The following is a 16,204-nucleotide window of genomic DNA, read 5'->3' on the forward strand; positions in this document are numbered from 1 at the left end:
ATGGTCCAACATTCTGAATGGTACGACATTCTGCGGTCGTACAATCCAAGGACCTCCAAAAGCAGTTGATGTGCACTCACAACAGCCGGGCTCATTCAAGCAGCCAGCTTGAATGAAGTGCACATGACACCATAGTCGAGGTGTGGTTGAGGTGGTGAAAGCTTGAATGGTGGTGGGAGTGCAGTGTGATCGCTGTCCAATGGAGTGTGCACATCTGGACAGGCTGCTATGTCCATGATAGACCTAATTTAACAGATAAATTGTCATCCTCTCCCATTGGTTACATAATGTATGTGAGACATTATGATCATCACAGCTGTAACACGATGTGCAAGTGCACACGGCATGCTGCTGGCCCACAACAACTTGATGTATGTCACAGGCAAGGTGGCTGCCACACAACATAGCTGACCGGGACGTGACAGCTGGCATACACCTATCATGACATATACATGGCCAGGCCACCACAACAGAAATAAAAATAAACGCCCAGCTTTTAAACACCTCCAGGTGCATGTCACAGTGCTGGGCAAACACCAACCATGCAGCAGCCTGCTGATCACCCTCCAATCCTGCCTTCAGTTTCCAGCGTCAGGTCAGAAAAGTGTTTCCCATAATGACATAAATCCCATAGGACACGGTGTTCCTCCTGACACTCAGTGAAGAGCAGGTAGCTCATTGTATAAAGAACTGCAATCCAACATTTAGACCTGGATTCAGAAGAATCCAGGTCTAAATGTTGTAAGAATTTATTTCTGCTGAAATAAATTATTTTACAACATTTTGTTTATTTTTTGTGTGCTGCATAATTTAAAAATCAATCAAAATCACAATATCACGATTCAAATGTGTTTGACAGCTTTCTAAATAGTTTCGAGCAGCGACTCTTACAAAAGGCTCCAACGTTGCTGTTTCCTGAAGAGCTGTACATTTCATTTGTCAACTGAGTGAACCTTATGTTGAGGTTTTTCACCTTTAAAAGCCTCCAGATTGTTGCAGCAGTTAAAGTAACCAGACTCTGCTGAAATCATTCAAATGTTGTTTTCAGCGGTGTCTCATTCACACATGCAGATGGAAGTGAAGTGTGCAGTCTTTAATGCTCAGGCAGACAAAAATATTAAAGTTTACATTTGGTTTTAAATTCCAGCAGCATTGTAGCCAATGCCAATGCGTGACAGACACCAATAAAGCAGAAGTTAAACAAAACTCTCCTGCCACTTGATATTGAAGGATTTCTTTTTTCAAAAGAAATGTTTCATAAGCAGTCCTGTAGTTGCAAAGTGACATCTCTGTAAGATGACTGGAGAGGATATCAGAACATCCCTAATTAAAATATCATGCAAATGAACTGTTTATTAATTTCAATTTCAGAACTCTGTCTGGAGAGTTTTCTTTGTCTTTCTGTCTCTGCTCAGCACAGATCAAACTACAGGATAAATGTGTGTTAATCTGTCTGTCCTGCTGTGGATCTAATTCGCATGAGTCAGGTTCAGATGTTGACATCTGATGTGAAGAAAACGTGAGAAAATGAACTCCCTGCTTCTGATTGGTTAGACTGTAAGTAAATTTTATTTCTATAGCACCTTTCACCGATAATACTTCATGAAGCAAACAAGTAAAATATGTAAAATACAGAAAAGACACATTTGAAACAATGATATTAAAAACAGGAATACAGAATTAAAAAGAATGAAACAATAAAAAAAACACATTTGTCTAACTAAAAGCTTATTTAAAAAGAAAAGTCTTTAAGTGCTGTTCCATAAATGTACAACTTCAGTGAGCCTCAAGTTGTGTTGACATTATTGCAGACATGTGCTCTGTGCACAGCATGGGTCTGCACAGATTTGTACCACCCAGAATGTCAAACATTTTTTTGTTTGTTTGTTTGGTTGTTTGTTTTTTGTTTCTATTGTAAACATTGCTATCTACAGTCAATTTGCACCAATGTACCATAATATTGTGACTACTTACAGGTAAAGTGAATAGCATTGATTTATGTCATTACAGTGACACCTGTCACTACACACAAACCATCATATGAATAGACATTTACAAGAACCAGTTGAATATTGAGTGCTCAGTGTAAATCGCCAGAGGTGGGTCGAAGTCACCAGTAAGTCATTCTCAAGTCATGAATCGGCAAGTCTCAAGTCTAGTCTCACGTCATAATGACCATCAAGTGTTTGCAAGCTGACTTGAGACTTGACTTGAGACTTGCTGATTCATGACTCGAGAATGACTTGACAGTGACTTTGTCCTACCTCTGTAAATTGCAATGATGAATGGAAAACACTTCTTCTCAATTCATCATAAAGACTTCTAAGTGCCATGTGAGCGGTGTTTAGATGTTTGTGCGTGTCACCTGGAATTTGGTCAACACCTGCCGTGAGAGGGTTTGATGGGCTCTCACAGCGCACACTCTGTCTTTCAGCCGCTGGTATGTAAAATAGTTGTAGCAACAGGTGTACGAGGCATTAGAGGCAGCTACAATTTTACATGTATTGCATATGATTCCTGCTTCATGCGTACTTCATGCGCAATTCGACCAAATTCACACGATGTGTGAAAGGGCCCTTAAGAGTGTGTTGGAGGTTAAGCGATTGTCTCACAGGGTGATGAATGTAAAGTTGAAAACTGAAGGGATGATGATGTATATCATCAGTGCATATGCCTCACAGGTAGGTTGCAACATGAAGGAGAAAGAAGAATTCTGGAGTGAGTTAGATGAGGTGGTAGAGAGTGTACCCATACATGGAGGAGTGTTGGTTGGAGTGGACTTCAATGGGCCTGTTGGCAAAGGGAACAGAGGTGATGAGGAAGTAATGTGTAGCTATGGTGTCAAGGAGAGAGAGGTTGACAAAAAAGAATTGGGATAGTCAGAGGGATGAAGAAAGTAGACAGGAATACAACGGCATGCATCATAAGGTGAAAAGAGAAATGGCAAAAGCTAAGGAAAATCTGTTTAGTGAGCTGTACAAAAGTTGAACAGCAAGGAAGGAGAAAAGGACTTGTACTGATTGGCCATTCAAAGGGACAGCTGGAAAGAATGTGCACCAGGTAAGGGTGGTAAAAGAAGCACATGGTAATGTGCTGACAAGCGAGGACAGTGTGTTGAGAAGGTGGAGGGAATAGTTTGAGGAGCTGATGCATGAAGAAAATGAGAGAGAAAAGGCTGGATGATGTGGGGATTAAGCATCACAGGAAAGAGTAAATTTGGAAGTTCAAAGGATAAGTAAGGATGAAGTGAAGGCAGCTATAAAAAAGGATGAAGAGTAGAAAGGCAGGTGGTCCAGATGACAATCTGGTGGAGGCATGGCAATGTCTAGGACAGAAGGCAGTGGACGAGATTGTTTAATAAAATCTTGAAAGTGAGAGAATGCCTGAGGAGTGGAGAGGAACAGCCCAGTCTCACGTTTTATTTCGTGCTCCCGTCACAAAATGAGTCAAATTTTCGTGACAGGGTTTTTTTTTTAACTTACTAACACTAACCTTAACCATAACCTAACCTTACTCCTTCCCCCATCCATAACCATAACCACCCCGATCCCCCCCGCTTCACTTTTAATTTTGTGCAGCCATCACAGAATGTATTAGAATGAATTTGTGCTGCCGTGATAAAATGTAATGTATACAACCCCAATTCCAATTAAGGTGGGATGTTGTCTAAAATGTAAATAAAAACAGAATGCAATGCTTTGCAAATCCTCTTCAACTTATATTCAATTGAATACACCACTAAGACAACATTAAAAAACAATGAAAACATGTTTATTGTGTGAAAAAAAAGAAGTTTTGTCCATGTTTGTACATAAAAGCACACATCAGTGGAATAAAATTTTCTCTAAAAACCATAGTAATACTGATCATATCTGTTTTTGAAAGTGTTTACAGTAGGTGAGCTTACAATGTGGCTGGGTAAACTATTCCAAAGGGCTACTACCCTGTTGCTAAAAAATAATTTTGTAACATTTAAATTTGATCTTTCTACTTGTAACATTTCAGAATGACCTCTAAGGCCAGCATAAACTCTGCTTGTAACAAATGTTGAACTGTCAATATTTTCAGAATTATTCAGTATTTTAAACACCTCTATAAAATGACCACGAACTCTCCTGTTCTCTGGGATTGTGAGACCAAGCTGTCATAATCTCTCTTCATAAGATAAAATTTCTAAACCTGGCACAATTTTTGTGGCACAATGTTGTACTCTTTCAAGTATATCCTTGACCCTCTGTAGGTGAGGGGAACACACTTGAACACAATATTCCAAGTGCGGTTGAACATAACTCCTATATAATACTAGAAAATAATCTTTATCGATATAGCTAAATGACCTTCTTATTAGACCAAGTAATCTATTTGCTCTCACTGCTGCATTGCTGATATACTTAGTAAAAGACAATTTGTCATCAAACAAAATGCCTAAGTCTTTTTCTTCTGTAACTCTCTCTAATTTTTCTCCATTCATAAAATACTCATAACATGGGTTTTTCAAACCAAAATGCATCACCTTACATTTTTTACTGTTAAATCCAAGTAGCCATTCAGCTGACCACTCAGAAAACTTTTTGAGATCTTGCAGGATACAATTGGAATCAACTAAATACAGTATTTGATGAAATAATTTGGTAGCGTCAGCAAAAAATTTGCAATTTGTTGACAAAATATCTGGCAAGTCATTCCCAAATACTAAAAATAAGACAGGTCCCAAGACCGAGCCCTGGGGAACAACCCCAGTAACCCTCAACATTGAGGACTTACTACCGTTCACACTGACACATTGTTTTCTACCCCTGAGGAAATCTTCAATCCATACATTAAGTTTTCCAGCTTTGCCATACTTATTTAGCTTGTAGGATAGTCTAGAAAAGGGAACAGATTCAAATGCCTTCCTGAAATCAAGATATAAAGTGTTATATGGCAAGCCTTCATTGTACAATCTTGTCCATTCCTCTAAGGGCCCTGTCCCACTGGCATTTAGGAGGATTTGCATATGGATTGTGCACAAAATTGTTCCATATTCGCCAAACATCCGCAATGAGTCGGCCGCCATCCGAACACACCTGTGATCATCCGCAGAGGCACGCATGTCCGCAGTCAGGATTTTTGAGTAGCTCAAAAATCTGGATGCGGATGACATCCGCCTTACATGCTCAATACATACTCAATTCATACACAGTACGTATTCACTCTTTAATCATTAGTGATTGATCTCTGCTCCCCTCCACAGCATGTCTTTTTCCTGGTTCTCTCCCTCAGCCCCAACCAGTCCCAGCAGAAGACTGCCCCTCCCTGAGCCTGGTTCTGCTGGAGGTTTCTTCCTGTTAAAAGGGAGTTTTTCTTTCCCACTGTCGCCAAGTGCTTGCTCACAGGGGGTCGTTTTGACCGTTGGGGTTTTTCCGTAATTATTGTATGGCCTTGCCTTACAATATAAAGCACCTTGGGGCAACTGATTGTTGTGATTTGGCGCTATATAAATAAAATTGATTTGATTTGATATATTCACTATATATTATTGACATATCCGTAATTCATACTGGGACATTTGTCATTTTGGCCATTTTTGTTGCGGACGACAACGAACACCCGCAACTTGTATACTCAATTCATGCGCAATTAATCCTCTCCCCAGTGGGACAGGGCCCTAAGGTAGTTAACAAGTTTGTCAGGCACGACCTTCCCTTCCTAAATTCATGTTGTTCGTCACTCAATATGTTATTTTCTTCCAGAAACATTAGTGTTGGGAAAGTGTAGTGACACGGACCCACAACAGGGGGCGTAAATGAACAGACAATGAAAATGCCAAAAGATAATTTAATGTTGTGAAAATGTGCACAACGGAATACAGATACAACTTTAGGTAACAGTCAATTAACCAGTAGGTGACGTGTGGGCAGGCTCAAGGATAGGAGATGCCTGTCCAGAGAAGAGTCGGGCCCCACACGATTTCCACTGTCAGCAGAGACCTGCAATACACCGGAGCCGCCAAGTCCTGAGTCCCCAGGTGGCCACTGCCTCCAGCTGTCAGATCGGGTACTGCTGGCAGGAAGCACAAACAGATCAAGTGGGTGTGTGCACACCCAGCAAACAGTCAGCAAAGTCACAGTCCCTTCCTGAGGGAATAATCCACCACTCCCAGGAAACAGGAACGCTAAGTACGTGCAGTACCAATAGTATACTTATGTGATAAGTGAGGAGTGGGAAACGCCAACTCCTTCCAACTTCCACCACCCAGCTCCAAGCTGCGAGTATACAAGGTTACGACTGCCAAACTTAGAAACAAGAAATGTGTGAACGGCACAATAATGGCTGAGAGGTTTACCTGTTGGGTAAGCTGATTTCTCGGCAGGGTTGTGATGTCTCTGCCAGGCTTATATAGTGGATGGTGATGATGAGTGAGTGGTGACAGCTGTCAGCTCCGGGCTCCTGGTGCTCCTGGTGGGCGACTGCGCCCTCTGGTGCCTGAAGCCCGCCTTCAGGCAGGGTGCCCTCTGGTGTTGGGCCAGCAGTACCTCCTCTTCAGCGGCCCACACAACAATTAGAATTCTTTGCCTAATCAATTTTTTACATAATTTGCACACCTGCATCATTAGACTAACAGGTCTATAATTTTCAGTCAGAGCTTTATCTCCCTTCTTAAAAACAGGAGTAAGATTAGCGACTTTCCACATATCAGGCAATAGTCCATTATCTAAGGACTGTCTAAATATGTAATACAGAGGTAAATATACGAGGTCTGCAAGTTCTTTCAACACTCTAGGATGGACATCATCCAGACCCATGGCTTTGTTTGGGTTCACATTTTTTAACAAAATTTTAACATTATCTTGTGTAAAGATCACATCCTCAATACAAACAGTACTTGGTACACCTAGAAAATTGAAGGGTTGTGGCGCATCCTTATCTATCTTATCTATTTATCTTATCACACTGTGTACAAAATCATTGAAGTAAATCAATTCTCATCCTCTTTCACATACACAAATTGGAAGAACTTAGTTCCTCAGCTGTCTCGAGGTCACTAGTTGCAACCCCATTACTACCCTTAACTCTTAACACTCCACATCTACATTTGGTTTTACTATTTATGTACAAATAAAAAGCTTTAGAGTTTTTCTTTATCTTTCTACACAGATTCCTCTCATTCTCTCTCTTGATTTTTCTCAACTTTCTTGTTACTCTGTTTCTCATTTGCACATATGCCCTATATCTAGCATAACTCCTTGTTTCTATGCATCTTAACCACGCACACATCTTTTGGCTTTGATATTAAACCAAGGTGGGTTTATTCTATTTCCAGAAGTAATGCTAATCTTAGGCACACATATGTCAACAACATCTAGTCACTTTTGATGAAAGAATTTCCAGGATACATCATCCCCTAATTCAATAACATTAGACCAGTCAACACTTGTTACCAATTCTCTCAATTTGTTATAGTCAGCTTTATGATAGTTGTATCTATACAATTCATTCTCAGAGACTCTTTCTAAACTAACTTGACAGCCCCACAAGATCACAAAATGATCACCTTTACTTAGGGGACAGTCAACCACAATGTTTGATACATTTGACTCACTAGCTGATATAACCAAGTCAAGACAGTTTGGGGTGTCCAATCCCCTTTGCCTTGTGGGCTCTGTTACATGTTGACAAAGGAACAAATCATTTAACTTATCAAAGAACACCTGGGAAAATGATGTCCCACTATCTTTTACAACATTATCATTCCAATCAATATTAGGCAAATTGAAATCTCCATTGATCAACACTCAACCATTACTCAGTCTCATAGCAAGCTCAGATTGTTCCATTATACAATTATTCAGTGTGTCATCACTATCACCTTTACAATACACCACACCAAAGAGATTATCAGGCGATTTATCTCCTCTTAACCACAGCCACAAGGTATCTTTCACATTCATATTGTTAAGTTCCAAACATAATTCAACTTGAAAATGATCCCTAACATAAAACAGTACACCATCCTGAACTTTGTTGGTGTTATTCCTAAAAACATTAAAACCTGGAATGTTTATTAAAACTTCATCTGAGTCAGGTTTAAGGCATGACTCAGTACCAAAAACTACATCTGGGTTTATCTCATCCACCTTTGATCGAATTTATTAAAAATACTTTCAAAGTTTATAGCAACACATTTAATTGCATGTTTACTAATGTAAGAATGCTGCAAAAATCTTTGGACTGGCACATTGTCTGTAGCAGTCCATTGATGTGTGCCTAGGTCCTATGTAGTTTCTGGTCGTAGAGTGTCTTGCCTTGTCATGACTTTGAAGTTTCTGATGATCAAATTCTTCTCACCGTTCTCCTTCCTGCATTTAAGTTCTTCTCTCACTTGGCGATTCATTTCACAGGCAGGTCCAGATCTATGAATACCTTATTCTTCCAACCAGCAATCTTTCTAAGACTGCTAGCGTTATCAAGCAGTCTCTTCTTGACCTCTGGGCGATGCAGTCTCACGCATAACATGCGCGGTTTGCCGTTGTATCTTCGAGCGCCTATACGGTATACACTTTCAACATCAGCCTCCCTGAGGTGAAGATCTTTGTGAACATCCTGTAGTTCTGCCATTTTCTTGAGTTTCTTCAAAAAGTAAGAACACAACACAGCAAGGCCTGGTATATCTCCAGGTGTCAAAGCGAGACCCTCCAAGCTGACACAGGATAGCTCGGTGTCATAAACTCCCACCCTTTCCAGGATTTAAGATTCCTCAAAGTGCATTCCTCATGGAGCTGTGAACGTCTTATCAAAATCCAAGAACAGATTTGCCAGCTCCCTTTCATATAAAAAAAACAGACCACAGGAAGACATATCTGCCCCAAAAATCCTAAAAATATACTCAACAAAAATATAAATGCAACACTTTTGGTTTTACTCCCATTTTGTATGAGATGAACTCAAAGATCTAAAACTTTTTCCACATACACAATATCACCATTTCCCTCAAATATTCAATCAATCAATCAATCAATTTTTTTATATAGCGCCAAATCACAACAAACAGTTGCCCCAAGGCGCTTTATATTGTAAGGCAAGGCCATACAATAATTATGTAAAACCCCAACGGTCAAAACGACCCCCTGTGAGCAAGCACTTGGCTACAGTGGGAAGGAAAAACTCCCTTTTAACAGGAAGAAACCTCCAGCAGAACCAGGCTCAGGGAGGGGCAGTCTTCTGCTGGGACTGGTTGGGGCTGAGGGAGAGAACCAGGAAAAAGACATGCTGTGGAGGGGAGCAGAGATCGATCACTAATGATTAAATGCAGAGTGGTGCATACAGAGCAAAAAGAGAAAGAAACAGTGCATCATGGGAACCCCCCAGCAGTCTACGTCTATAGCAGCATAACTAAGGGATGGTTCAGGGTCACCTGATCCAGCCCTAACTATAAGCTTTAGCAAAAAGGAAAGTTTTAAGCCTAATCTTAAAAGTAGAGAGGGTGTCTGTCTCCCTGATCTGAATTGGGAGCTGGTTCCACAGGAGAGGAGCCTGAAAGCTGAAGGCTCTGCCTCCCATTCTACTCTTACAAACCCTAGGAACTACAAGTAAGCCTGCAGTCTGAGAGCGAAGCGCTCTATTGGGGTGATATGGTACTACGAGGTCTCTAAGATAAGATGGGACCTGATTATTCAAAACCTTATAAGTAAGAAGAAGAATTTTAAATTCTATTCTAAAATTAACAGGAAGCCAATGAAGAGAGGCCAATATGGGTGAGATATGCTCATCTTCTTCTAGTCCCCGTCAGTACTCTAGCTGCAGCATTTTGAATTAACTGAAGGCTTTTTAGGGAACTTTTAGGACAACCTGATAATAATGAATTACAATAGTCCAGCCTAGAGGAAATAAATGCATGAATTAGTTTTTCAGCATCACTCTGAGACAAGACCTTTCTGATTTTAGAGATATTGCGTAAATGCAAAAAAGCAGTCCTACATATTTGTTTAATATGCGCTTTGAATGACATATCCTGATCAAAAATGACTCCAAGATTTCTCACAGTATTACTAGAGGTCAGGGTAATGCCATCCAGAGTAAGGATCTGGTTAGACACCATGTTTCTAAGATTTGTGGGGCCAAGTACAATAACTTCAGTTTTATCTGAGTTTAAAAGCAGGAAATTAGAGGTCATCCATGTCTTTATGTCTGTAAGACAATCCTGCAGTTTAGCTAATTGGTGTGTGTCCTCTGGCTTCATGGATAGATAAAGCTGGGTATCATCTGCGTAACAATGAAAATTTAAGCAATACCGTCTAATAATACTGCCTAAGGGAAGCATGTATAAAGTGAATAAAATTGGTCCAAGCACAGAACCTTGTGGAACTCCATAATTAACTTTAGTCTGTGAAGAAGATTCCCCATTTACATGAACAAATTGTAATCTATTAGACAAATATGATTCAAACCACCGCAGCGCAGTGCCTTTAATACCTATGGCATGCTCTAATCTCTGTAATAAAATTTTATGGTCAACAGTATCAAAAGCAGCACTGAGGTCTAACAGAACAAGCACAGAGATGAGTCCACTGTCCGAGGCCATAAGAAGATCATTTGTAACCTTCACTAATGCTGTTTCTGTACTATGATGAATTCTAAAACCTGACTGAAACTCTTCAAATAGACCATTCCTCTGCAGATGATCAGTTAGCTGTTTTACAACTACCCTTTCAAGAATTTTTGAGAGAAAAGGAAGGTTGGAGATTGGCCTATAATTAGCTAAGATAGCTGGGTCAAGTGATGGCTTTTTAAGTAATGGTTTAATTACTGCCACCTTAAAAGCCTGTGGTACATAGCCAACTAACAAAGATAGATTGATCATATTTAAGATCGAAGCATTAAATAATGGTAGGGCTTCCTTGAGCAGCCTGGTAGGAATGGGGTCTAATAAACATGTTGATGGTTTGGATGAAGTAACTAATGAGAATAACTCAGACAGAACAATCGGAGAGAAAGAGTCTAACCAAATACCGGCATCACTGAAAGCAGGTAAAGATAACGATACGTCTTTGGGATGGTTATGAGTAATTTTTTCTCTAATAGTTAAAATTTTGTTAGCAAAGAAAGTCATGAAGTCATTACTAGTTAAAGTTAATGGAATACTCAGCTCAATAGAGCTCTGACTCTTTGTCAGCCTGGCTACAGTGCTGAAAAGAAACCTGGGGTTGTTCTTATTTTCTTCAATTAGTGATGAGTAGAAAGATGTCCTAGCTTTACGGAGGGCTTTTTTATAGAGCAACAGACTCTTTTTCCAGGCTAAGTGAAGATCTTCTAAATTAGTGAGACGCCATTTCCTCTCCAACTTACGGGTTATCTGCTTTAAGCTACGAGTTTGTGAGTTATACCACGGAGTCAGACACTTCTGATTTAAAGCTCTCTTTTTCAGAGGAGCTACAGCATCCAAAGTTGTCTTCAATGAGGATGTAAAACTATTGACGAGATACTCTATCTCCCTTACAGAGTTTAGGTAGCTACTCTGCACTGTGTTGGTATATGGCATTAGAGAACATAAAGAAGGAATCATATCCTTAAACCTAGTTACAGCGCTTTCTGAAAGACTTCTAGTGTAATGAAACTTATTCCCCACTGCTGGGTAGTCCATCAGAGTAAATGTAAATGTTATTAAGAAATGATCAGACAGAAGGGAGTTTTCAGGGAATACTGTTAAGTCTTCTATTTCCATACCATAAGTCAGAACAAGATCTAAGATATGATTAAAGTGGTGGGTGGACTCATTTACTTTTTGAGCAAAGCCAATAAAGTCTAATAATAGATTAAATGCAGTGTTGAGGCTGTCATTCTCAGCATCTGTGTGGATGTTAAAATCGCCCACTATAATTATCTTATCTGAGCTAAGCACTAAGTCAGACAAAAGGTCTGAAAATTCACAGAGAAACTCACAGTAACGACCAGGTGGACGATAGATAATAACAAATAAAACTGGTTTTTGGGACTTCCAATTTGGATGGACAAGACTAAGAGACAAGCTTTCAAATGAATTAAAGCTCTGTCTGGGTTTTGGATTAATTAATAAGCTGGAATGGAAGATTGCTGCTAATCCTCCACCCCGGCCCGTGCTACGAGCATTCTGACAGTTAGTGTGACTCGGGGGTGTTGACTCATTTAAACTAACATATTCATCCTGCTGTAACCAGGTTTCTGTTAGGCAGAATAAATCAATATGTTGATCAATTATTATATCATTTACCAACAGGGACTTAGAAGAGAGAGACCTAATGTTTAATAGACCACATTTAACTGTTTTAGTCTGTGGTGCAGTTGAAGGTGCTATATTATTTTTTCTTTTTGAATTTTTATGCTTAAATAGATTTTTGCTGGTTATTGGTAGTCTAGGAGCAGGCACCGTCTCTACGGGGATGGGGTAATGAGGGGATGGCAGGGGGAGAGAAGCTGCAGAGAGGTGTGTAAGACTACAACTCTGCTTCCTGGTCCCAACCCTGGATAGTCACGGTTTGGAGGATTTAAGAAAATTGGCCAGATTTCTAGAAATGAGAGCTGCTCCATCCAAAGTGGGATGGATGCCGTCTCTCCTAACAAGACCAGGTTTTCCCCAGAAGCTTTGCCAATTATCTATGAAGCCCACCTCATTTTTGGACACCACTCAGACAGCCAGCAATTCAAGGAGAACATGCGGCTAAACATGTCACTCCCGGTCCGATTGGGGAGGGGTCCAGAGAAAACTACAGAGTCCGACATTGTTTTTGCAAAGTTACACACCGATTTAATGTTAATTTTAGTGACCTCCGATTGGCGTAACCGGGTGTCATTACTGCCGACGTGAATTACAATCTTACCAAATTTACGCTTAGCCTTAGCCAGCAGTTTCAAATTTCCTTCAATGTCGCCTGCTCTGGCCCCCGGAAGACAATTGACTATGGTTGCTGGTGTCGCTAACTTCACATTTCTCAAAACAGAGTCGCCAATAACCAGAGTTTGATCCTCGGCGGGTGTGTCGTCGAGTGGGGAAAAACGGTTAGAGATGTGAACGGGTTGGCGGTGTACATGGGGCTTCTGTTTAGGGCTACGCTTCCTCCTCACAGTCACCCAGTCAGCCTGCTTTCCCGGCTGCTCGGGATCTGCCAGGGGGGAACTAACGGCGGCTAAGCTACCTTGGTCCGCACCGACTACAGGGGCCTTGCTAGCTGTAGAATTTTCCACGGTGCGGAGCCGAGTCTCCAATTCGCCCAGCCTGGCCTCCAAAGCTACGAATAAGCTACACTTATTACAAGTACCATTACTGCTAAAGGAGGCCGAGGAATAACTAAACATTTCACACCCAGAGCAGAAAAGTGTGGGAGAGACAGGAGAAGCCGCCATGCTAAATCGGCTAAGAGCTAGTAGCTAGTAGCTACGCTAAGCTAGCGGATTCCTAAAAACACGCAAAGTGAATAATGTGTAAATAATTTAGAGGTGATTCAGCAGAAGGAGTGCTTTAGTTAAGGCACGTAAAGATTACACTGGGAAACAAATCGTAATCTAGACAACTAGCCCAATCTAACTGCGCAGATTAAACAGCTAACAGATACAGAAAAACACCGCTGTGCTCCGGAACAGGAAGTGATACAATACCGCAGTGAGAGCCAACCACCAGTAGTATGGTGGTTGGCTATATTGTTCACAAACCAGTCTAAATCTGTGATAGTGAGCACTTCTCCTTTGCTGAGATAATCCATCCCACCTCACAGGCGTGCCATATCAAGATGCTGATTAGACACCATGATTAGTGCACAGGTGTGCCTTAGACTGCCCACAATAAAAGGCCACTCTGAAAGGTGCAGTCTTGTTTTATTGGGGGGGGATACCAGTCAGTATCTGGTGTGACCACCATTTGCCTCATGCAGTGCAACACATCTCCTTCGCATCATCCGTGAAGAGAACACCTCTCCAGCGTGCCAAATGCCAGCGAATGTGAGCATTTGCCCATTCAATTTGGTTACGACGATGAACTGGAGTCAGGTCGAGACCCCGATGAGGATGACGAGCATGCAGATGAGCTTCCCTGAGACGGTTTCTGACAGTTTGTGCAGAAATTCTTTGGTTATGCAAACCGATTGTTCCAGCAGCTGTCCGAGTGGCTGGTCTCAGACGATCTTGGAGGTGAACATGCTGGATGTGGAGGTCCTGGGCTGGTGTGGTTACACGTGGTCTGCGGTTGTGAGGCTGGTTGGATGTACAGCCAAATTCTCTGAAACGCCTTTGGAGATGGCTTATGGTAGAGAAATGAACATTCAATACACGAGCAACAGCTCTGGTTGACATTCCTGCTGTCAGCATGCCAATTGCACGCTCCCTCAAATCTTGCGACATCTGTGGCATTGTGCTGTGTGATAAAACTGCACCTTTCAGAGTGGCCTTTTATTGTGGGCAGTCTAAGGCACACCTGTGCACTAATCATGGTGTCTAATCAGCATCTTGATATGGCACACCTGTGAGGTGGGATGGATTATCTCAGCAAAGGAGAAGTGCTCACTATCACAGATTTAGACTGGTTTGTGAACAATATTTGAGGGAAATGGTGATATTGTGTATGTGGAAAACGTTTTAGATCTTTGAGTTCATCTCATACAAAATGGGAGCAAAACCAAAAGTGTTGCGTTTATATTTTTGTTGAGTATATGTCTTTCCAATTTGACTCAAGAAAAAATAAAACAGCTCACTGAAGGATTGCCATCAACTTGTTGATCACAAGCCAACTTCAATCCAGCAGGCGCATTTAACTTCCTTTTTTAATTTTTCAAATTAAAACCTGTTTCTTCTTCAACTCCAAATTCCTTTCGTGAACATTTTTCTCCTAAAGTCAGCTATTTGTAATGAGCTTTGATTTGACCTGGCTTCCAAAGTTATGACGACGAAAGACTAATTTTAGATTTTTGATAGAGAATAAAGATGATAAACCTTTATTCTGACGGCCCAGACTACGGAGCGCTGCAGAGATAAAAACATCCAGGTCAGCTAAGCTGCCCAGAGAGTGAACCGATGTCACAAGTCATAGCAATTACATGAAAAGCATCCCCGGTAACCAATGAAACCGTTCGGGTGAAGATTGGATTTCTTAAGTAATGGTTTAATCACTGCAGATTTGAAACTTTTAGTGACTAAATGTGTACGCCAGTGGCAGGCCTCATTCAGAGGAAGGACAGCTGTAGGTTTAAGCCAGGTTTCACATAACCCAATCATATCTAGGTGATTGTCCATAAATAGATCATTAACTAGGAATGATTTTGAGGACAGTGAGCTGATGTTAATGAGACTCAAACTAAGGATCTCAGTGGGGTTGACAGTTTGACTGTTCAAATCTAGGGATGGTTCCAGAGCAACATACACAAGGTGCCTGGAAGTAGGTTTAGGTTTAAGACATTTCGCGTGGATTTTAGTTTGCAGACACAAAATATTTAATACTGCTGGAACAGCCAATGGGCCGTCCTTGATTTCAATGTCATCCAACATAGCAATGGGAGCCAAGTTTGCAAAACACATCCCTCCACGATCTCCAGAGACATGTCTATGAAAACAAGCCACAGTCTCAACTTGACAAACATCTCTCCCTGAAAAACCACCATCAACACAGTGGATTTTCTGCACCAAATTCCCCGCTGAGCCAATGAACTCCACACCCAATTTTGTCCATTTATTAGCCAGTGATCTGGCATTTACCAGGCCAACTCTGGCTGAAGTTGGGACCGGACCTGGACCGTAGAGTTCAACTTGCCGAGGAATGCGGTGAAGCAGACCTAGGTTCCGAGATTGCCGCTGGTGTAAATCAATCCAGCGAAGACGTGGTTGGCCAGGCCAACAGTCCTCGAAGCTGACCACAGGCACCACGCATGCTTCAACTGGATCCACAAGGTGCCAAGACAGCACAGATCCTGCCAGAAGTTTGTGCACAGAATGTCCAGACACCAAACAGCGAGCCAAATGAAACTTCAGCTTCACTAGCTGGCCACTTTGTCTCCCGCAGCAGCGACTGCGCTTTCGGCCAAAAGGCAGTGCAGGAGCCTGGCACAGAAAAGATGGAACCTGATAAAAATGAAGGCAGAAAATTCTATCCACCCACCAACGAAAGCACCCCACCCTGGACCGAGTGCTGGAGAACCAGCAGTGTTTAGCGATCATACATCAGAAGAGACTCCGTTGCATAAATAGCACAAGTTAAAAATAATAAAAC

Source organism: Thalassophryne amazonica, chromosome 6 (genome assembly GCF_902500255.1).
Source record: "Thalassophryne amazonica chromosome 6, fThaAma1.1, whole genome shotgun sequence".
In the NCBI taxonomy this organism is placed as follows: Eukaryota; Metazoa; Chordata; class Actinopteri; order Batrachoidiformes; family Batrachoididae; genus Thalassophryne; species Thalassophryne amazonica.